The following is a 24858-nucleotide window of genomic DNA, read 5'->3' on the forward strand; positions in this document are numbered from 1 at the left end:
TCCAGTCATTTCAGCATCTAACAGGTCATCACTTTTGTCTAACAGTTTTTGAATATGTTCCATAGCTTTCTGTTGTTTAGTTGCAATTTTAGCAAGTGTTTTGTAGCTGGGTTTGGAACCACAATCAGAATCATCTTCACTAGATGTTTGATAGTGAGTAGTGTGTGTGTTTACCTTGGCACCGCGTGCCATGAAGCAGTAGGTAGGAGCGGAGTAGTCCTTGTCATTTGCATCAGTGTCGCTGATGAAGTCATTGTCTTCAGTGTTGAAGATGGACTTGGCAACGTATGTTGTAGCCAGACTAGCAACGCCAGAATCGGACTCCTCCTCAGACTCCACCTCCGCCTCCTCAGAAGCGGACTCCTCCTCTGGATCCATTTCCTTGCCAACAAACGCACGTGCCTTGCCAGATGAGCTCTTCTTGTGTGATGAAGACTTTGAGGAAGACTTGGAAGAAGACTTTGAGTATTTCTTCTTCTTCTTGTCATCAGAGTCATACTCCTTGCTCTTCTTCTTCTTCTTGTTCTCATTGTCCCACTGCGGACACTCAAAGATGTAGTGGCCAGGTTTCTTGCACTTGTGGCATGTTCTCTTCTTATAGTCATGAGCAGAAGCTTCATCATTCCTTGAGCTTGATCGTGAAGACTTTCTGAAGCCTTTCTTCTTGGTGAATTTTTGGAACTTCTTCACAAGCGTAGCAAGCTCCTTTCCAATGTCTTCAGGATCATCAGAACTGCTGTCAGATTCTTCTTCAGATGAGGAGACAGCTTTTGCCTTCAAGGCACGAGTTCGCCCATAGTTGGGACCGTAGATGTCTCTTTTCTCAGAAAGCTGAAACTCGTGTGTGTTGAGCCTCTCAAGTATGTCAGGCGAATCGAGTGTCTTGAAGTCAGGACGTTCTTGAATCATCAGGGCTAGGGTGTCAAACGAGCTGTCAAGTGATCTCAGGAGTGTCTTGACGACTCCATGCTTGGTGATCTCAGTGGCGCCGAGGGCTTGAAGCTCATTTGTGATGTCAGTGAGTCGATCAAACGTGAGCTGGACATTTTCATTGTCATTTCTCTTGAAGCGGTTGAAGAGGTTGCGAAGGACACTGATTCTCTGATCTCTCTGGGTTGAGACGCCTTCGTTGACCTTGGAGAGCCAGTCCCAGACTAGCTTTAATGTTTCCAAAGCACTCACACGGCCATACTGTCCTTTGGTCAGTTGACCACAGATGATGTTCTTGGCAGTGGAGTCTAGTTGGATGAACTTCTTGACATTAGCAGCGGTGACACCTTCACCAGCCTTGGGAACTCCATTCTTGACAACATACCATAGGTCGACAACAATGGCTTCAAGATGCATGCGCATCTTATTCTTCCAGTAGGGATATTCAGTTTCATCGAAGACTGGGCACGCAGCGGAGACTTTGATTATCCCTGCATTCGACATAGCTAAAACTCCAGGTGGTTAAACCAAATCACACAGAACAAGGGAGTACCTTGCTCTCATACCACTTGAAAGTGCTAGTGATCGACTAGAGGGGGGTGAATAGGCGATTTTTATGAAAGTCTTCAAAACATGGAAGTTTCGAAGACAAACGATAGAAATAAACCTATTGCCATGCAGCGGAAGGTAGACTACAGTAAGCAAGCCATAGTCAAGTATTCAATTAAGTGAAAGCACAATGACTAATAGCAGCTAGGCAGTATAGATCAGGTAGGAAGATAGTGTGAAGCCAATCAGAACAAGCAGTCACTCAGTGAAGACAAAAGATAATGCAATCATACAATGACTTCACCAGGGCCAACAGTAAGTAAAGGAAAGGGAAGGATGAAACCAGTGACTCGTTGAAGACAATGATTTGTTGGACCAGTTCCAGTTGCTGTGACAACTGTACGTCTGGTTAGGGAGGCTGAGATTCAACTCAAAAGACCGCGTCTTCACCTTATTCCCCTTGAGCTAAGGACACCCGGTCCTCACCCAATCACTCTGGTAAGTCTTCAAGGTAGACTTCCAAACCTTCACAGACTTCGTTCACCGGCGATCCACAATGACTCTTGGATGCTCACAACACGACGCCTAACCGGCTGGAGGATTCACAGTCCTCAAGTGTAATAAGTCTTCAGATCACATAGACAGGAAGTCTTCAGTGATTCCTAACACTCTTTGGCTCTGGGTGGTTAGGGCTTTATCCTCGCAAGGAATTCTCTCTCAAAGGCTTCGAGGTGGGTTGTTCTCAAACGACAAAAGCCGTACACTAACTTTGAGCAGCCAACCGTTTATGGTTGTAGGGGGTGGGCTATTTATAGCCACTAGGCAACCCGACCTGATTTGTCCGAAATGACCCTGGGTCACTAAGGAACTGACACGTGTTCCAACGATCAGATTTCAAACACACGCGGCAACTTTACTTGGGCTACAAGCAAAGCTGACTCATCTAGCTCTGGATAAGATTTGCTCTCGTTGTCTTCGCTCAAAGACATAGGATTTTGGTTGAGCATCACTTCAGTCACTCTGACTTTGTTCACTTGGACCCCACTTAATAGTATGGTGGTTCCTATGACTCAACAAAGAAGAAAAGGAGACAACGAAACAACTAAGTCTTCGCGCCCATAATCTTCACGCAATGTCTTCTCTTGTCATAGTCTTCAATGTGAATATCTTCACATACCACCATTGTCTTCAATGTCTTCATACATTTTTAGGGGTCATCTCCGGTAGATAAACCGAATCAATGAGGGACTACTACCTGTGTTATCCTGTAATTCTCACAAACACATTAGTCCCTCAACCAGGTTTGTCGTCAATACTCCAAAACCAACTAGGGGTGGCACTAGATGCACTTACAACAGGTGGGAAGCAGGGAATGGACTCCATGTTAACATGAGGAATTTGACGGTGTTCAAATACCTTATCCTTGTCAAACAGGAGTGATGAATAGAAGTTCATCTGGCTTGCAGTCCAGAACCGCTCGCGTCGAAGTCTTACTGAGTCATATGGATTGAAATCCGTGAAGAAATGGTGCTCAGCAAAGAAATCATCAGCCTTGAACTTTGGCCTTTCAGCATGAGGATTTTGCTGCTTAGGCTGAAGATTTGCAGTTGATGGTTTCACATCCTCTTGCTTTAAAATCTCTGGAGCTGCTGACTGGGGAATTGAAGGTTTAGGTTCTTCAGCAGTGTGTTGGTTTTCAATTTCTTCAGTTGTTGCAGCTAGAACTTCTTCAGGAGTGGAAAGAAGAGAAGTTTGACATCCTTCAGATCCCATTTAAATTTCTTCAGTTTGCACAGGGGACAGAGGAATTGGATGCAGTGTGGTCAATGGTGAATTGGGGTGAAGTCTTTTCCAATAGTCATCATTTAGCACTGGAGTTGTTGAACCAATATCCACATCTTCTTCTTCCATTTATTCAACGCCTGCCACTTCTGCTGTGAACTAAGGCATGGGCGATGATACCAATGGGGTTGAAGGGATATCTTCCACTTTAATTTCTTCATCCAACTACTCTGAAGAAGCGGCAGAAGGATTTTCCTCATCAATGTCATCTGGAATGACATAGTCTTCGCCAAATGGGACAGTTTCCTTTGATGGCACTACCAAAATTGGAACATCATCAAGTGGGTTGTTGAAAGAGCTCATCAAAGTCCTCACTTTCTTGGGAGCTGAGGACTCTGCATAGGTTGATGCTTTCCTCTTCTTCACAGCTGCCTTCTACATAGCCTTGGTTTTCTTCACTTTTGATGCAGAAGGAAGGTTGATATTCTTCATCTTTGATGATTTTGCAGGAGGAGCAGATGAAGTTGGTTTAGTTTCATTAGGCACGACTGACGCAGTCACCCTGGTATGCTCAGTTTCTTCAGGCGCAGAAAAGGTTCAGCTGGCTTGGGTTGTTCTTCAAGCGCAACATTGGAGGTTGCCCTGGCAGTTTCTTTAGGAGCTGGAATTTCTTCAGTAGCCCTGGTGCTTTCAGTTTCTTCAGCAACATGATTTTCATCAGTTGCGCTTGCATTTTCTTCAGTGGGCTGAGCAGATGCTTCAGCCTAAGGAATTTCGTGTTGCAATGGAGGTGCAACACTGAGCTTGAGGAAGTTGGAGAGTTTGACGAATCTGACTTTGGCACCGAGCTAATCTGCATGATATGTGTCAAATTCATCACTGAGGCCTTTGATCTCCTTTTGCATGTTTACAAGTTCTTCAGGAGACATGTTCAGAACATTTTTCTTCAGAAATCGCTCCTTCTTGTACTGGACCTTCTTGACTTGCCTGGCCTTCTCATATTTCCATTTTTCTTTACCTATGAAGGCGGTCAACATGTGACTTTGACCAGGAGTCAGATTCAGGTCAGGCAGTGGAGTGTTTGGATCTTTGTGCCATAGATCAATGAAGTCGAAGATCTTCTTCGGATCCAGCATGAGAGACACAGAACTAGCTTTGGCTCCAGTGGCCCTTTATTGCCTGCCTCTCATGATTTTAGCAAGTTCTTCATCATCAGCTTCATCATCATCAGATGGAACTTTGAAAGCAACTTGTTTCTTATGAGTACTTGGCCTTGAGCCATGTCCATCAGTGGCCTTTTTCTTCAACAGAGTTGGACTAGTTGAGGACAGTGGTGGTGCCGAGGAACTTGCAGATGCTCCTGAAGCAATGGGAAAACCTGATGTCCTTTGGCACATGGCAAGATGCACAGGTGTTGAGGATTTGAAGGCGGAACTTGCCTGTATCTCTCTCTAAGCATGTGGAAATGTTTTCGATTTCGGTTTTCGCTTGAGGACAAGCGAGGTCCAAGCTTGCGGGAGTTGATACGTCCATTTTGCATCAAGTTTTCCTACTGTTATTTATAATTTTTTTATGCATAATAATGCTTTATGGAGTAATTTTAATGCCTTTTCTCTCATAATATGCAAGGTTACACAAAGAGGGAGAATGCCGGCAGCTGGAATTCTGGACCTGAAAAAGCTACGTCAGAGTCACCTATTCTGCACATCTCCAAATGAGCTGAAAATTTACGGAGAATTGTTTTGGAATATATGAAGAATATTGGAGAAAATAACTACCAGAGGGGGCCCACCAGGTGGGCACAACCCACCTGGGCGCCCAGGTAGCCTAGGTGTGCCCTGGTGAGTTCTGCCCTCCTCAGCCCACCTCTAGTGCCCATCTTCTGGTATATAAGTCATTTTGATCTAGAAAAAATAAAGGGGGAACTTTCAGGACGGAGTGCCGCCATCTCGAGGGGAACTTGGGCAGGAGCACTTTTGCCCTTTGGCGGAGCAATTTCATCGGGGAGGGGGAAATCATCGTGATCGTCATCACCAACAACCCTCTCATCTTTGGGAGGCCAATCTTCATTAACATCTTCAACAGCACCATCTCCTCTCAAACCCTAGTTCATCTCTTGTGTTCAATCTTTGTATCGAAACCTCAGATTGGTACCTGTGGATGACTAGTAGTGTTGATTACATCTTGTAGTTGATTACTATATGGTTTATTTGGTGGAAGATTATATGTCCAGATCCATTATGCTATTTAATACCCCTCTAATCTTGAGCATGATTATCATTTGTGAGTAGTTACTTTTGTTCTTGAGGTCACGGGAGAAATCTTGTTGCAAGTAATCATGTGAACTTGATATGTGTTCGATATTTTGATGATATGTATGTTGTGGTTCCCTTAGTGGTGTCATGTGAACGTCGACTACATGACTCTTCACCATATTTGGGCCTAAGGGATTGCATTGTGGAGTGGTTATTAGATGATGGGTTGCTAGAGTGACAGAGGCTTAAACCCTAGTTTATGCGCTATTTCATAAGGGGCTGGTTTGGATCCAAAAGTTTAATGCTATGGTTAGATTTTATCTTAATACTTTTCTCGTAGTTGCGGATGCTTGCGAGAGGGTTAATCATAAGTAGGAGGTTTGTTCAAGTAAGAACGTCACCTAAGCACAGGTCCACACACATATCAAATTATCAAAGTAGCAAACACGAATCAAACCAACATGATGGAAGTGACTAGATGAAATTCCCATGTACCCTCAAGAACAATTTGCCTATTATAAGAAACCATTTTGACCTGTCCTTTGCCACAAAAGTATTGGGCTACCTTGCTTCACTTTATTTACCGTTACCGTTACTTGCTCGTTACAAATTATCTTGCTATCAAACTATTTGTTACCGACAATTTCAGTGCTTGAAGAAATTACCTTGCTGAAAACCCCTTGTCATTTCCTTCTGCTCCTCGTTGGGTTCGACACTCTTACTTATAGAAAGGACTAAGATTGATCCTCTATACTTGTGGGTCATCATCCATACAGAGCCTAACGTACAAATGATGGAGCGTCACAAGTAGATAGGAAGTGCAGACTGTTAGGTGCCAGCCAACCCGATAGTACAACACATATTTCAGACATAAGATATGGCACATGTATATAAACAACTAAACCATCATCCGGATTTTTGAAAGGAAGATGTAGGAGGTTGCTTGTAATAGTAATGATTCAGTTATTGTAGAGGAATCAGATGGTGTGTCCTTCCAAATGTTGATGTCACAGAAATGGTAACACAAAAATCAAGTCTTGTGCTTGTGAAGAGAACGCTATATATTATTTGCCTATGACATATCTTGATAGTAGTGTATCCTTGATAACCCACAAGTATAGGGGATCACAACAGTTTTCGAGGGTAGAGTATTCAACCCAAATTTATAGATTCGACACAAGGGGAGCCAAAGAATATTTGAAGGTATTAGCAGCTGAGTTGTTAATTCAACCACACCTCGAGATTAATTATCTGCAGCAATATGATCAGTAGCAAAGTAGTTTGATAGTTTTGATAGTAGTAACAGTAACAGTGGTAGCAGTAACTTGTAGCAAGTGTAACAGTGATGATAGCAATAGTAATGCAGCAATATCAATAAGGACAAATTCGTAGGCATTGGATCAGTGACTTGTTGGATGATATTCATCATGAGACAGTTATAACCTAGGGTAATATAGCACTAGCTCCAGTTCATCGATATAATGTAGGCATGTATTCCGTAAATAGTCATACGTGCTTTATTAAAAGAACTTGCATGGCATCTTTTGTCCTACCCTCCCGTGGCAGCGGGGTCCATATTGGAAACTAAGGGATATTAAGGCCTCCTTTTAATAGAGAACCAGAACAAAGCATTAACACATAATGAATACATGAACTCCTCAAACTACGGTCATCACCGGGAGTGGGCCCGGTTGTTCTCACTCCGGGGTTGCCGGATCATAACTGTAGTAGGTGACTATAACTTGCAAGATCGGATCTAAAACATGGATATAATGATGAATTCATAAACGGTGCAGATCTGAAATCATCGCACACGGGCCCAAAGTGACAAGCATTAAGCATGGCAAAGTCATAGCAACATCAATCTAAGAACATAGTGGATACTAGGGATCAAGCCCTAATAAAACTAACTCGATTACATGATGAATCTCATCCAACTCCTCACCAACCAGCGATCCTACGAAGGAATTACTCACTCCCGGTGGGGAGAATCATGGAATTGGGGATGGAGATAGGTTGGTGATGACGAAGATCGAAGATCCCCCTCTCCGGAGCCCCAAACGGACTCCAGATCTGCCCTCCCGAGGAAGAACAGGGCTTGGCGGTGGCTTCATCTCGTGGATCGTGATAATTCTTTCTCCCTAATTTTTTTTTGGAAATATGTGATTTTATAGTATCAGGGAGTCGTCAGCGGGGCCACCAGGTGGGTACAACCCACCTGGGCGCGCTAGGAGAGGGGGGTGCGCCCTGGTGGGTTGTGCCCCCATGGGCCCCTCTCTGGTTGATCTTGGCTCCAGAAATTCTCTTTATTGATATAAAAAACCCTCAAAAAGTTTGGTTCCATTCTAAGAACTTTTATTTCTACACAAAAACAACACCATGGTAGTTCTGCTGAAAACAGCGTCAGTCCGGGGTTAGTTTCATTCAAATCATGCAAATTAGAGTCCAAAACAAGAGGAAAAGCGTGAGAAAAAGTAGATACATTGGAGACGTATCAACTCCCCCAATCTTAAAGCTTTGCTTGTCCTCAAGAAATTCAGTTGATAAACTGAAAGTGAGAAAGAAAAACTTTTATGAACTCTTTTGCTCTTGTTTGCATAAATAAGCTTAAACAACACCCAGGTTTTCAGCCAGCATTATACCTAACCATGTCGACAATAACTCTTAAAGATTATAATGATTCGTATCAATGACGTAATCAGCTAGTGAGCATTAATAAGATATCTCAAACAGCAACACGTTGTCAAAACAATCATGATATAATATGATAATAATGGTATCTCGCTAGCCCTTTCTGAGACCGCAAAACATAAATGCACAGCACCTCCGAAGTTCAAGCAGCGACTAAACATTGTAATTCATGGTAGAAAAGATCCAGTCATGATGCACCCAACATTAGCTATACACAATGCATAAATAATGACCGTTGTGCTCTACTCAGTTTCTGGCGCTTCTTTATAAAAGGTGATGACACAACATAAAAGTAAATAGAAAGTCCCTTCGCAAAGGGAAGTAGTGATTTGCAGAGGTGCTAGAGCTCAATTTTTAAAACAAAGATGATAAATGATATTTTGAGACATGCACCCTTCTTATTCACTTCACGACCATCATTTATCAACATCTTCCATGCTAAGCACACTAGTGGCGGTCCCCAAGTGGAAAGTAAAGGTTTTGACTCCACTGGGAGTTTTTGTTTGATTATGTAAGAGATCAACTCTTTTTGTATTTTGCAGTTTCGGACCGGGCATCCCTATTACCGCCCATTTCCTCGTGCGATGGAGAGTGAATAAACACTCGACCTGACGATAACATGCTTAGCACGGAAGATATCAACCATCTCCTGTCATTCCATGGACGATCCAGGCACACAAAACGGATAATTTTTTTAGAAGTTTTTAGAGGTGGCACATGCAAAGTTACTTAGGACGGCAGGGTAATACCGTATATAGGTAGGTATGGTGGGCTCATCTGGAATAACTTTGGGTTCAAGGTTTTTGATGTACAAGCAGAATCCCCACTTAGTACAGGTGAAGGCTAGCAATTTTAAGATTGGGAAGCGGCCAGCTAGAGAGCAACAACGATCATAACAAGGCATTATGCATAAGTAACATTGGACACTAGCATGAGTAGGATATGAACACCATGAACGTAAACATTATAGAGGATATGTTGGTTTTGATTCAACTACATGCATGAACATGTACCAAGTCAAGCCACTCAAACATTCAGAGGAGGATACCATATCATCATACTACATCACAATCATTTTAACGCTGTGTTGATATCCAAGATAAATCATTATCCACTCCGAGCTACTTATGCATGGCATGAGAAACTATAATCTCTAATTATCATTGCAAACATGTTTAATCATAACGGGCTGAATCATGGGCGCTAGGTTAAACATATTTACACAAACAGGACAAGTCGAGTTCATACCGGTTTCTCTTTGCCACGGGCAGCTCATCGAATATCGTCATTATTGTCTTTCACTTGCACGACCGAATGATATGAAAATAATAATAGTGCAAGAGTGCCATGGACTAAGATGGAATCTACAAAACATTTTATTCAACGGGAAAAGATAAGGTAAAATGGGCTCTTATTAGTTCAACAATTATTCATATGAGAGCCACTCAACATTTCCATCGTGGTCTTCTCCTCGGTAAGACTCGAATAAAAGAAAAGAAATTCAGAGAAACACATTGAAATATTTTTGAAGTTTTTGGTTTACTTTAGCAAGTAAATAAAAATTAAAAACGAGAGAAACTGTTTACACGGGAAAGCTCCCAACAAGCAAAAGAAGAACAAGGAAATCTTTTTGGGTTTTCTTTTTAGTACTACTACTAAGCATGCATAGAAAGTAAATTAACTACAACTAATTGTTTTGGTTTTTCTAAAGTTTTTTAAACACACAAGAATAAAGCAAGAAAATAAATCTAAGCATGGATGATACAATGAAAAAGTGTGAACACCGACAAATAGAATGATGAGTGAACATGAATATAATGTCGGTGAGAAACACGTACTCCCCCAAGCTTAGGCTTTTGGCCTAACTTGGTAGTGAATCAGTAACCTGGAGGGTAGTAGTCGGCGTGGTAGCTCACGGAGGCTCTCGGTGCGGAGGCCTCAGCACGCCGTGCCGCCAACACTACTGCGTTGTGAGCTCGGGCCTCGCTCTCAAGAACAAAATATCTTTCCTTGCTGTGATAATCAAAGAGAGAAGGCGTAGGCAAATATGTGTCCACAACATGTGATTGGTTAAACAACAAATTATAAGTGAAGTTATCAGCCCTTCCTTTGAGAATCTTATGCTCCTTTAAGGCATCAAAATCTAAATATCGAGTGGGTAGGATAGGGTCAAAGGGAAAAGGTGAAACATCCAGTCCTCGTGCTAAACGTGTGGCATAAATTCCACCATAGAACCAACCACTTTTGGCGTTATATTGAAGTCTATGTGCAACAATCGCTCCAAGGTTATAATTCCTTTCACTAGTGAGAGTGGTGTGAATGAGGCTCAAGTCTGGCGAACAAAGTATGCTACAGTCTTGCTTGCCAACTATGCATTTCCTGTTAAATAATGCAAGGTACTGAATTGCGGGAAAGTGAACACTTTTTATTCTTCCTTATCTCACTCCTCTATTTCCACAGTAACAAAGGCTACTCAAGAAGGTCTCTGCTACCTCTTGAGCACTGCGTTGGTTTTCCCTTGAAGAGGAAAGGGTGATGCAGCAAAGTAGCGTAAGTATTTCCCTCAGTTTTTGAGAACCAAGGTGTCAATCCAGTAGGAGGCTACGCGAGAGTCCCTCGCACCTACACAAAACAAATAAATCCTCGCAACCAACGCGATAAGGGGTTGTCAATCCCTACACGGGCACTTACGAGAGTGAGATCTGATAGACATGATAAGATAATATTTTTGGTATTTTTATGATAAAGATGCAAAGTAAAATAAAAGGCAATGTAAAAAAGCAAAGGAAATAACTAAGTGTTGGAAGATTAATATGATGAAGATAGACTCGGGGGCCATAGGTTTCACTAGTGGCTTCTCTCAAGAGCATAAGTATTTTACGGTGGGTGAATAAATTACTGTTGAGCAATTGACAGAATTGAGCATAGTTATGAGAATATCTAGGTATGATCATGTATATAGGCATCACGTCCGAGACAAGTAGACCGACTCCTGCCTGCATCTACTACTATTACTCCACACATCGGCCGCTATCCAGCATGCATCTAGAGTATTAAGTTCATAAGAACAGAGTAACACTTTAAGCAAGATGACATGATGTAGAGGGATAAATTCATGCAATATGATAAAAAACCATCTTGTTATCCTCGATGGCAACAATACAATACGTGCCTTGCTGCCCCTACTGTCACTGGGAAAGGACACCGCAAGATTGAACCCAAAGCTAAGCACTTCTCCCATTGCAAGAAAGATCAATCTAGTAGGCCAAACCAAACTGATAATTCGAAGGGACTTGCAAAGATAACCAATCATACATAAAAGAATTCAAAGAAGATTCAAATATTGTTCATAGATAAACTTGATCATAATCCCACAATTCATCAGTCTCGACAAACACACCGCAAAATAAGATTACATCGAATAGATCTCCACAAGAGAGGGGGAGAACATTGTATCGGGATCCAAAAAGAGAGAAGAAGCCATCTAGCTAATAACTATGGACCCGTAGGTCTGAAGTAAACTACTCACACTTCATCGGAGAGGCTATGGTGTTGATCTAGAAGCCCTCCGTGATCGATGCCCCCTCCGGCGGAGCTCTGGAACAGGCCCCAAGATGGGATCTCGTGGATACAGAAAGTTACGGCGGTAGAATTAGGCTTTTGGCTCCGTATTTGATCGTTTGGGGGTACGTAGGTATATATAGGAGGAAGGAGTATGTCAGTGGAGCAACAGGGGGCCCACGAGGGTGGAGGGTGCGCCTGGGGGGTAGGCGCGCCCCCTACCTCGTGGCTTCCCTGTTGGTTGCTTGACGTAGGGTCCAAGTCTCATGGATCTTGTTCGTTCCAAAAATCACGTTCCCGAAGGTTTCATTCCGTTTGGACTCCGTTTGATATTCCTTTTCTTCGAAACCCTAAAATAGGCAAAAAAACAGCAATTCTGGGCTGGGCCTCCGGTTAGTAGGTTAGTCCCAAAAATAATATAAAAGTGTATAATAAAGCCCAATAATGTCCAAAAAAGAATATAATATAGCATGGAACAATCAAAAATTATAGCTACGTTGGAGACGTATCAGTCTTATACTCAGCCTTTGTTGGCTCATCAAGCGAACCCCAAAATGGAAGTTTGCAATGGTAAGCAAATTTTCTAGTGGAATAGTGAACAGTTCATCATAAAGCATAAACGACACCCTAGACTCGCGTGGAAAATATTTAAATCCTTTGATAAATGATTCAATGAGAAGATGGCACTGTTCACACTTATCTGAGAGGTAGGGACCGAGAGCGGCATTGTTAACATATTGCTAAAATTCCTCTTTGATGCCCACCTGCATCATATACTCATCGCAAGGCCATAAGCATATTTTGGTGGCTGCATCTCGCGTGGAACTTTCACTTGGTTCAACGTAAGACCGGCGGGCAGAACTATCACTAGAGGATGCCCTCGAGAATCGTCTCCTCGAAGAACTCCTACCAAATAGGTTCATCATGTCCGCGTACAATTTTCTAAAAATAAAAATTTTGGAGTGACAAAAATTTGTCAAAGAAACTTTGTAAGATTGATAGCAACTACTCATAGGGATACATATAGGCCATAACAAGCATTCAAACAACTTAGAAAACTAAGAATTCAACAGGCAAGCACATCTACTACAGCACCAAGAGTAGCTAATTATTCAAAGTATAAACCACTAAAACAAAAACGAATTGGACAAATGGTGGAGTCACATACCAAGCAACAATCCCCCGGAATAGTTCCGGAAACGGAGCTTCGAGCAAAGAGATCGAAAATGGCAGCAAGATGAGTAAGAACATGGGAGAAAGAGCAAGAGTGATTTTTTTTCTGGAGGTAGGTGACAATGTGGGCTAAAGAGATAAGTGAGGGGGGCCACGTGGGGACCACAACTCCCTAGGGCACGCCAGGGGGTGCTGGCACGCCCAGGTGGGTTGTGCCCACCTGGTGCACCTCCCTATGGTTATTTTTGAACCAAAAATTCTTAAATATTCAGGAAAAAATCATATAAAATTTTCACGGCATTCTGAGAACTTCTATTTTTGGGTCATTTTTTATTGCATGGGAAATTCAGAAAACAGAGAGAACATGGTATTTTATTTTATTTAACTAATAAAAACATAAAACTAAAAGTAGGGACATAAAGTAGTGCTTACTAGATTCATCAACTTCATACCGTTCAAAAATGATTCATTAATAAGGTTGGTCAAGTCTTATTAACAACCACTTTTGATTAGCATGAAACCGAAGAACTTTCATAAATCACTAAGTTACCTCAATGGGGATATGCATTTCCCCAACAATAAGCATTTCATATTTCTTTTTGACAGTAGGCAGAGGTATTTGAAAACTTCCAATAGTGATTGTTGGAGATTTTTCAATAACATTAATACCATTCACTTGGAATTGTTTCTCCGAAAAGTGCATCGTATGCTTATTACCATTGATATGAAAAGTGACCTTGCTTTTATTGCAATCAATAACAGCCCCTGCAGTATTCAAGAAAGGTCTACCAAGGATAATCGACATGTTGTCATCCTCGGGCATCTCAAGTATAACAAAGTCAGTCAAAATAATAACATTAACAACAACAACGGGCACATCCTCACAGATACCGATAGGTATGGCAGTTTATTTATCAACCATTTGCAAAGATATTTCAGTAGGTGTGAGTTTATTCAAGTCAAGTCTTTTATATAAAGAGAAAGGCATAACACTAACACCAGCTCCTAAATCACACAAAGCAGTTTTCACATAATTCTTTTGGTAGAGCAAGGTATAGTTGGTATTCCCGGATCTCCAAGTTTTTTAGGCACTCCATCTTTAAAAGTATAAGGAGGCATTTTCAAGATATCAGTCAAGCGAGTATGCAAAAAGACTGGCCTCGGCATTTCAGCAAAGCGTTCAAATTCTTCTTCTTCATTCTTTTTAGTTGACTTAGGTGGAAAAGGCATAGGTTTTTGAACCCACGGTTCTCTTTCTTTACCGTGTTTCCTAGCCACAACGTCTCTTTTGTCATACCTTTTATTTTTAGCTTGTGGGTTATCAAGATCAACAGGTAGTTCTATCTCAACATCATTATCTGATTTTATCATTGGTTAGTTGAGAGTCTTCATGAACCTCATCATTATCTTTTTAATTATCATTAGGTGAGTGTTCATTACCAGACTGAGTTTCAGCATCCGAGATAGAAGTTTCATTTGTATTATCATGAGGTTTCTCTATTTTAGGTTCACTAGAAGTGTGCAAAGCCCTATCATTTTTCTTTTTCTTCCTCTTTCTAGAAGGACTAGGTGCACTAGTGTTGGTTCTTTGTGAATCTTGTTCAATTCTTTTAGGGTGTCCCTCGGGATAAAGTGGTTCCTGAGTCATTTTACCTCCTCTAGTTGCAACTCTAACAGCAAAGTCATGCATATTATGATTCATTTCATCAAGTAATTCTTTTTGAGATTTAGCAACTTGTTCTAATTGAGTTTGAACCACAGAATCATATTTTCCAACACCTCTAACATCATTTGATATTCTAAATAACAAGTCACTCAAGCGAGCAATCATATCAGAATTATATTTCAATTGTTTCATAACATTTGCATTTAAGTGGTCTTGTTTTCTAATGTAGTTTTCAAACTCATAAAGGCATTGACTAGGATGCATATTGTGAGGATTGGCATTATCATTAAACTTCATAAGAGAATTTACCTCTACCACCTTAGGCATTGGTGGTGTATTAAGCCCATGTATTTCTTCGATAGGAGGTAAATTTTTAACATCCTCGGCTTTAATACCTTTTTTCTTCATAGATTTATTTGCCTCTTGCGTATCTTCAGGACTGAGATATAATATACCCCTCTTCTTTAGAGTGGGTTTAGGCGGTGGTTCAGGTAGAGTTCAATCATCATAATTTTTCAATATGTTATTCAATAATTCTTCAGCTTGAGCAATAGTTCGTTCCCTTAAAACACAACCAGCACAACTATCTAGGAAGTCCCTAGAAGCATCGGTTAGTCCATTATAGAAGATATCAAGTATTTCATTTTTCTTAAGAGGATGATCAGGCAAAGCCTCCCCAAGCTTGTGGGAGACTCTCTTCTTTAGTTTGCACAAAGTTAAATATTTCCTGTAAGGCAGCTTGCTTCGTATGAGCAGGAAAATATTTTTCAGAGAAGTAATAAACCATATCATGGGGACTACGCACACAACCAGGAGCAAGAGTATTGTACCAAGCTTTAGTATCACCCTTTAATGAGAAAGGAAATAATTTGATAATAAAGTAATAGCGAGTTTTCTCATCATGTGTAAAAAGGGTGGCTATGTCATTCAACTTAGTAGGATGTGCTACATCAGTTTCAGTTATATAACCATAGAAAGGATCAGATTCAACCAAAGTTATTAACTCTGGGTCGACAGAGAATTCATAATCCTTATCATCAATAAGGATAGGTGAAGTAGCAAACTTAGGATCACATTTCATTCTAGCATTTAGATATTTTCTTTATAATTGCATAGTAATTTCTCTAGATCATCTCTATCATTGCAAGCAAGAATATCTCTAGTTGCTTCTTCACTCATAATATAACCTTCCGGTACCTTAGGCAATTCATATCTAGGAAGGCTAGTTCTAGCAGGTGTTTCAGGAGTTTCAGTTTCAAGCTCATCATCAGATTCAACAACATCATGTTGTATAACTCTAGCAATTGGTCTATCAAGAAATTCACCAAGTGGCACATCATCATTATCAAGCAAGGTACTAGCATCATCATAAGCATCATTCATAGTAGAAGTAGCATCATCAATAACTTGCGACATATTAGGATTAATAGCATGTGGTGGTGTTGCAAGTTTACTCATAGTAGAAGGTGAATCTAAAGCAGAATTGGATGGCAGTTCCTTACCTCCCCTCCTCCTTGAGGGAAATATCTTAGTCTTTGGATCCTTCAGATTATTCATAGTGATAATATGATAATAATCCCAAGTGACTCAACAAATATAGCTATGCTCCCCAGCAACGGCACCAGAAAAAGGTCTTGATAACCCACAAGTATAAGGGATCGCAACAGTTTTCGAGGGTAGAGTATTCAACCCAAATTTATAGATTCGACACAAGGGGAGCCAAAGAATATTTGAAGGTATTAGCAGTTGAGTTGTCAATTCAACCACACCTGGAGATTAATTATCTGCAGCAATATGATCAGTAGCAAAGTAGTTTGATAGTTTTGATAGTAGTGACAGTAATAATAGTAATAGTAAAAGTGGTAGCAGTAACTTGTAGCAAGTGTAATAGTGATGATAGCAATAGTAATGCAGCAATATCAATAAGGAAAAATTCATAGGCATTGGATCGGTGACTTGTTGGATGATATTCATCATGAGACAGTTATAACCTAGGGCGATACGGCACTAGCTCCAGTTCATCGATATAATGTAGGCATGTATTCCGTAAATAGTCATACGTACTTTATTAAAAGAACTTGCATGACATCTTTTGTCCTACCCTCCCGTGGCAGTGGGGTCCATATTGGAAACTAAGGGATATTAAGGCCTCCTTTTAATAAAGAACTGGAACAAAGAATTAACACATAGTGAATACATGAACTCCTCAAACTACGGTCATCACCGGGAGTGGGCCCGGTTGTTGTCACTCCGGGGTTGCCGGATCATAACTGTAGTAGGTGACTATAACTTGCAAAATCGGGTCTAAAACATGGATATAATGATGAATTCATAAACGGTTCGGATCTGAAATCATGGCACCCGGGCCCAAAGTGACAAGTATTAAGCATGGCAAAGTCATAGCAACATCAATCTAAGAACATAGTGGATACTAGGGGTCAAGCCCTAACAAAACTAACTCGATTACATGATGGATCTCATCCAACTCCTCACCGACCAGCGAGCCTACGAAGGAATTACTCACTCCCGGTGGGGAGCATCATGGAATTGATGATGGAGATAGGTTGGTGATGTCAAAGATCGAAGATCCCCCTCTCTGGAGCCCCAAACGGACTCCAGATCTTCCCTCCCAAGGAAGAACAGGGCTTGGTGGCGTCTCCGTCTCGTGGATCACGATAATTCTTTCTTCCTGATTTTTTTCTGGAAATATGTGATTTTATAGTATCAGGGGGGTCGTTAGTGGGGCCACCAGGAGAGGGAGGCGCGCCCTGGTGGGTTGTGCCCCCAGGGGCCCCTCTCCGGTGGACCTTGGCTCCAGAAATTCTCTTTATTGATATAAAAAATCCTCAAAAAGTTTTGTTCTATTCCGAGAACTTTCATTTCTGCACAAAAACAATATCATGGTAGTTCTGCAGAAAACAGCGTCAGTCCGAGGTTAGTTTCATTCAAATCATGCAAATTAGAGTCCAAAACAAGAGGGAAAACGTGAGAAAAAGTAGATACGTTGGAGACGTATCAATCCTATATCTTTGTCTGAACATCTCGCTCGCTAGGGTGTTGTGACGAAGGACCTGCTAATGGTGATCATGTGCTCGCCCCGTCTCGCTGACGTTATAGGCCATGGCGAGCAAGCCTTGCCAGACTCGCTCGGGTGTTGTGATGTGAGGTCCTACCGACAAACATATCATGTTAGCAAAATAATTCAGTGTGTTTTATTTATAGTGAGAATATAATTCATGCACCAACCTTCTCATAGCTTATTAGTACAGCTCCACATGCCAGGCTAATTACTCGCCATCATAAATAAGTGGATCTCACCATTGCACTATGTCCCACATCATGGATCTTTTTTTAAACACCTTAATGTACACCTAGCATCAATTGGCCCAACAGTAGTACTACAAATAAAAGGTGGCACTGTTAGATCATACTCCCCCCCCCCTATTTTTTACTGTAGCCAACAAATGAGAAAATGTGGTAGTTCATATAGTCTTAGAGCTTAGATTAGAGTAGATTTTATTTAGTACAGAACCACAATATGGTAGTTCATGCCAAGAATCCAATTCAATCACACAATGAGAGTTGATATCTATAGGGAACCACAATATTTCAATAATATAAGTAATTTGACTAACAATGAAAATTACAGTTGCAGCCATAATAGTCTGAACAACACAAGTGGACAAGTGGCAAAAACATTGGAATGAAATGGCCACATAGTACTCCAATTTTTTTAGTAGTGAATAGAAAATGCCAGCAAGAAGCGGAAGGCAACTCATAAAACATATGAATGGAATTACCATGCACATCATTAGCCAACAGGGACGGATCCAGGATTTCGGCATAGGGGGGGGGCGAGATTTCGCACTAAGTTCATCGGCAACTGCTATGTTGTGGTAGAAAATTTTAGGGTCTGGTCCAATGGAAACACCATGTGCAACCATGCCCGATTTTATTTATTAATTCCATTCACATGACAAAAACAATTTCTATAAATACATTACAAATTCTTTTCTTAATGACAAAAACAAATTCACAACTCTAGAAACAGAAGATAATCTTACAAACTAATAATTACCATTAATACAATGTGGTAGATAACACATTACGAAATCTCATTAATTTCCCTGTAATTGATGGGATCGACTCACTAATTCAACCTAATATATTTTAGAAAGGTTCAACCGAATTCCAAAGCCAGAACATCAGAAAGCATGCAATTGTATGGAAGCAATCAACGAATAGTGGAACTGGGAGAAAGATTACAGTTTGAAAAGGACAAAACAAGAACTGATCTAATGCTCGTACGTATTAAACTAGAACCTGTTTTCCTCGTTTTGTTGCCGCTCATCTGATCTGCGCTCACCAGCGGCCGTCCCCTTCCCTTCTCTGATTCTCTTGACGTCAATGCGACGGAATCACGAAAAGACCGATATCAGGCAAGGCAAGGTACAGGAGGTAGTTTGGAAACCTAGCGATTATAGCGACCTGTGTGTACGTGGCTCATTATCTCTATATAGATCGCTTTTTATTTTTGTGAGAACGACTGCTGCTAGCCTGCTACTAACTGGCCCATTTATCTTCTATGATGGGCTGCAATGCTACTTGCTGTTTTGGGCTTTGGCCAATAATAGGATGTACATGTACCTGCATGGCTTCTCGTTAACGAATGACACATGGACAGGGGGGCGAAACAGCCCATGGCCAGTTGTCTAAGAGGAAAAATTAGCGAACAACAACCCCTATTAAGGGGGCGACACGATCGTTGCAGGGGGTCTAGCCCCCCCTCGTCCCCCCTTGAATCCGTCCCTGTTAGCCAAATAGGGACAACCAATATATATTCAGAATATCAAGGTAAGACCAGGAAACACAAACCTACCGGCTACATGTTGGTTGTCTCTGCAATTTATCATATGAGGCATGAAGCATCACTTAAAATAAATGGTTGCACACATGAAGCAACAGAGGGTTCAGTGAGCAAGTAGATTGTGATTGTTCTGCAGATGAAACTGAGGGATATATGTTCAACCAAATGAATCATGAGCCTACATACTATATATCAAGAACAATATTTTTAAGCACTGTGACTGCGTAAGAAACAGTTTATCAGAAAGATGATTTCTTCCTCTAAATTTTGGCCAAAGAAAATACACATAATATAAGCACATCTATATATTTGTTAGAAATTAACCTAATCGGAGCAAAGATTGGAGGAAGCTAAAAGTACAAGCTAAACAAAACTACTATGCAAATTAATACCAGTTGAAAAAGTGGGTCTGGCTAAGGAGAAAGACAAATAGATTCTGGCAGTCGCAAGGCTCGCCAGATTGGGTGGCATGCCTGGTGCAAGGTCTCTTGCGGGAGAATGTAATGATCATATGTAATTAACATGACATAAAAAGCCAAAAGGGTGATACTACTCATTGTTGTCGCATTTGCCATACCCACGCAGTCAATACTAAATCGTAACTGCAATCATAACACATCCTATCTATTTTGAAGTTGTAATGCAAAGAGAGGTTGTAGGAAACAAATTGGTTTGCAGTTATAGGATCACGCTATTCGCCACCCTGAGTGAGGAATAGTTATTCTTCACCCCCTCTTTATTTTGACATCAATTCGCCGTATTTTTACGTTTCGTAAATTTTGTCTTATTTCATACATAAAAAGAGAACGTAAGAAAATATGTACTCGCCGTACAAAATATTTTATGTTACGTAAAATTACGAATGTAAAACACAGTGTAAAACATACATAAAATGTGATTTTTCTGGTCTTATAACCTATATTTTTAATTTTTTATACCAAATTTTACATATTGAATCAATATGCATGTAACTATTTATATTCTAAACATAATTTATTTAGAAAGCGATCGTAAGATTACCTCGAATGAAGAATAATTTATTATGCACCCTGGACGATGAATAGTAACACTATATATATGTGCATACCAAATATCTACGGAGTTTCATCATGGACGAATGTAAAGTGAATATACATCATAGAGGTGAACACACATGATAGTGTAAACAAGATGATGAAATACCTGGCCGAACTCTTTTTTATATCCATTGGTCTAATCTTTATGGTTTAACACACTTGACTTTCGTGAACTATCTTTAGTACTGCGAACGAATGCAAATATATCTAGAAAGTAGAAACCACAATCACCAAGAAAAATTAGAAATCTTGAGCCCAAATATCAAAATGATCAAGAAATTTTACATAGGTACCTTGGATATAACTGCCTATTAACAAAAGGAGGCACTGAGAGTAACCTGCTTATAATATGTGCCTTCAACCTGGAGAGACCAGTTTACAAATGAATAGGCAAATAAGGTTAACATGAATGTTTTACGGTTGAAAATTTGGAAGAACTCATTGGGTCCAAAAAAATTGGGGCGAGTAGGCAGGAGGTACATATTTTGTGCCAAGACATATCACTTCATGCTAAGTCTAGTAATCTAGAAAAATGAACTTTGATAGCAAGAAATGGACTCAAGGCAGAGGATCCCTACAATAATTTTACCAGGAAAAATGATGACAAGCAGAAGCAATCCAACTTGCGTTGAAATGAAAGATTGGCAATGCCTTAATACTTAAATTACAACATTCTACTTGTCACCTCCTAGTCTTGAAGCCATTGAAGCTAATCCATAGTACAACCAAAGAAGGGGGAAATGGGCATGGATACTACTTGAAACGCGGTGTGAAGGACATTTACAACTTATCTACTGAAGCAAAACTTGGGCTTGCTAATCACACTGGTGCAAACATAACCTCGCATATCTGGTTCTGCGGCGTCAGCACTTCTGATCGGCTCAGCATGAGCAGTTTCCTTGGTCCTGTTTTTAGTTTCTGCATGATTTCATTTTAAGATGAATAAATATTACTCCCTTTCATTCTGGTAATAAATATGTCATTACCTAGTCAATTTATACTTGTGTACAAAATTAAGGAAACATGTTAACATGCAGTGCAAAATGATATTTTTAGCAGGGCCTACTGGAAGTGTGTGCTATGTAACACAGTTGTATCTCTGTGGAGCATACCTCAATTTGGTCCACTTTGATGTAGTCTACAACAATGTTGACCATGTCTGAAGTATTTGTTTGCTGCATATTCAAGAACAAACTTAGTAATATGTATGTACTACGTTGACTTCTCCCAGAGATTAGGTGCAGAAATTTAATTCTAAAATATGAAGTAACTGGGTCCAACTCATCGACAGCTACCGAGGTTCTGAATTTTTTGTCAGACAGTGTAATACTTTTAGTTTAGGTTAGAAACTTAGAATCATCAAGTGTAATTACTTTGGTGGTGAGTAAGAGCTTCTTTTGTAATTCTAGGTGAAAATTGTATCCCTATCCGTTGAAAGAATTGACAGGAATTGGCAAAAGAAAATAAAAAGAGGCAGAATTAACAGTGCCGATTACTGACAACAACAGAATAATTCAACCGATTTAGTCACCTTATCCATGTTGGGCACGAGGTATTGCAACCTTCTAAGCCTCTTGATAATCCTTTTTCTTCTTTCCTATATAAGCATCACAAGCAAGAAAATGATTCAGTTTAAACATCCGATCGATAGCGAGCATGCAAGGAGTAATGGTGATGTTAAGTCACGTTGGAGTCGATAATGTCGCGGAGAAAGCTAACTTACCCTCTCAGCGATGCTTCGCGAGTGAGTGGCGCAGCCACACTTGGCGCGGACTCTATAGGCAACGGAGCCCTACTGTAGCTGCAGGTAGTCGTCCATGCCGGGCATGTCCAGAGACGAGCCAAATTGAATTTGGAGCAAGGTGTTAGAAGCATAAACAATGGCAGCACAGAGTATGGATGAGGTATGTCAAAAACGTACTACCTGGGAGTCGATGTTGCTGAAGATGGTGACCATGCTGTCGTCGCCGTCGGCCATCACCTTGGCCTTCTTGTCATCTTGTGACACCACCATCGCACGCAAAAGAGATCAACACATGCAAAAAAAAGGATGGGTGGACCTAACCATCTGATGCCTTTCTTTCTTTGATTACCCATGACGTGTGTTGACCTCAAAAAGACCCTTTGGTGGTGTAATCCACATCTCTCTACTCTCTGTATCAATATCCGGCACAATATCTTTAGCAAATGGAATCCACACGTGCTGGCGAGATGGAGTTGAATCCTGATTTTCTAAACGTTCTCACTACAGGTTGAGAAACCACCAATAAGATCCAGTCTAGGGTCCTAGCAAGCGTCGTTGAGGTCCAGTACCGTGATGGTCACATCAGGGGGAATGAACACATTTAGAGGGCAGATCACGAAGGCATACTTTCTCCTTCCCCTGTCCATCTCCATCCCCCTGCCTCCCCCCTCCCTCCCCGCTCTCACTAAAAACAACACATCAACGGTGGATCTCAGGGCAGTGATTGGAGGAGGAGGCTAAATGAATCCATGAGCCGGGGGTGACGAGGGCCTTCCGCATTACCTGGGTGAAGAGGAGGGAGGCGAACAAGCCAACAAGGAAGAAGAGGCAGTTGTAGCAGGCCATCGCCGCCGCTCCCGATGGCTCAACCACCCTTCATGGCCACAAGGGGCTGGCACAAGGAAGGATCGGTCGTGATCCGGTGGGGAGGAGGAGGCGCGAATGAGTGGCGGCGGCGGCGGCCCGATCTGCCTGGCCTCCTCCCGTCGAAGGCGTGCTCCGCCGGGAACAATGGCGTGGGCTTCCTCTTCTCCCGAGGCGTGACGCGCGAGCTCGATGGTGAAGCGGCGGCGCGAGTGGCAGGCCATTGATGGCGACCGCGACGCGAGCGGAAAAGGCGACTAGGGTTTTCGTGGGAGGGGGTGGGGAAGAGAGGAGTGGCCAGGAGGGGGAGGCTAGGGTTTGGAAGGGGAGAGAGAGAGAGAGAGAGAGAGAGGTGGGTCGGGAGGAAGAGGAGAGGGGCGGCGCGAGTGCGGGAGGAGCAGGGCTAGGTTTTCTCCATGGGAGCCACTGCCTTTTATACGTCTATGCATGAAATGACGAAAATACCCTCGGCGGGGCAAGGGAATTACGCGCGGTGGCATGCCTAGGGTTCGATCCAACGGCCGGGCTCTCCCGTGGCTTATCCGACGGCCCGGATCGCATCAACCAAACGAAACGGACGGCCGGATCTCCCTGAGCTCCGTGGGCGTCCGGAGGCCGGCTCGGTTCTTGTTTTAGGATGCTTCCTGTGTGCTGCCTGAATTTCCCGCCCGCAAAAAGGAAAGTAAAAAAACGCAGCAACGCTAGGGGAGCATGATCCGCTGGAGATAGAATGTCAAAGGATCATCACCGGAGATTTCCTACCCGTGCGTATACGGGATCGCTGGGAAACCAGTGGCGCCACTTGCCTCCTTTCCCAAGCAATCGCCGCGCGCAGAAACAGGAAGAAACCTGAGGTACGGCGAGATCCCAACCGACGCCCGGATGCTGTTTCCGCAGTCGTCGGAGGACCCCTGTTCGCGCTCTGTGGGCCCAGTCCACCCGCAGCACTCCAGCGCGCGCGCGGCGTCGCTCGCTCCCGTCCCCGCGCCATCTCTATAAAGATAGATCGACACAGCCGCCCACTGCCACCCACAAGCAAACGCAACGCCAGCCGACTCGACTCGCCTCCCGCGAAGCGGAGCGAGATCAGATCGATCGATCTCCGCCCCTCCCCATCCCCCTCACCCACACCGGCCGCCGCAACCAAAACCCTAGCGCCGCCACTAAGGCTCGTCGTCGCTCGATCGATCGACGGATGGGGACCGATCCCGCCCGCCGCCGCCGCCCCCGCCCCGACCTCGAGGAGGGCGAGTTCGTCGCGGACGACGACGACGGCGGCCGCCCGGAGATCAAGGTGCGCCGCCTCCAGGACATCCTCGACGGGGACGCCCTGCCGTCGCCCACGCCCTCGCGCGAGCGCAACTCGGACGGCACCGTCAGCGACATGGACGCCGACGACGACGAGGGCCCCGCGCGGGAGCCGGGCTTTCCCTGCCCCATCTGCCGGAGGGAGTTCGCGAGCGGCCGGGCGGTGCACGGCCACATGCGCGTCCACCATCCGCACGGCGGCGGCCGCCAGGGAATCCTCGTCGGCGGTGGATGGGCCGTCACCGGCAAGCGGGGCTACGTCGGCGGCAGGTCCGTCTCCGCTCCCCCCCAGGACGAGGAGGAGGAGGAAGGAGTGGGCGACTCCACGTCCATGACTACCGCGGTCGCGGAGCCCGTGATCGACGCCGCGCCCATCGCGTTCGCGAGCAGGA

The 24858-nt window shown here is 42.7% G+C and overlaps 1 long non-coding RNA gene across 1 annotated transcript; it reads right to left on the reverse strand.

Annotated features, from left to right (window-relative positions):
* Positions 1-21156: 21156 nt before the first annotated feature.
* LOC119272502 lies at positions 21157-22909 on the reverse strand. Its single transcript, XR_005134753.1, has 5 exons — positions 22475-22909; positions 22274-22351; positions 22082-22147; positions 21663-21725; positions 21157-21468 (listed from the first exon to the last, which is right to left on the reverse strand). It is a non-coding gene; the product is annotated as an uncharacterized LOC119272502 (long non-coding RNA).
* Between the last annotated feature and the right edge of the window lie 1949 nt (positions 22910-24858).

The sequence above is a fragment of the Triticum dicoccoides genome, chromosome 3A (genome assembly GCF_002162155.2).
Source record: "Triticum dicoccoides isolate Atlit2015 ecotype Zavitan chromosome 3A, WEW_v2.0, whole genome shotgun sequence".
NCBI lineage: Eukaryota > Viridiplantae > Streptophyta > Magnoliopsida > Poales > Poaceae > Triticum > Triticum dicoccoides.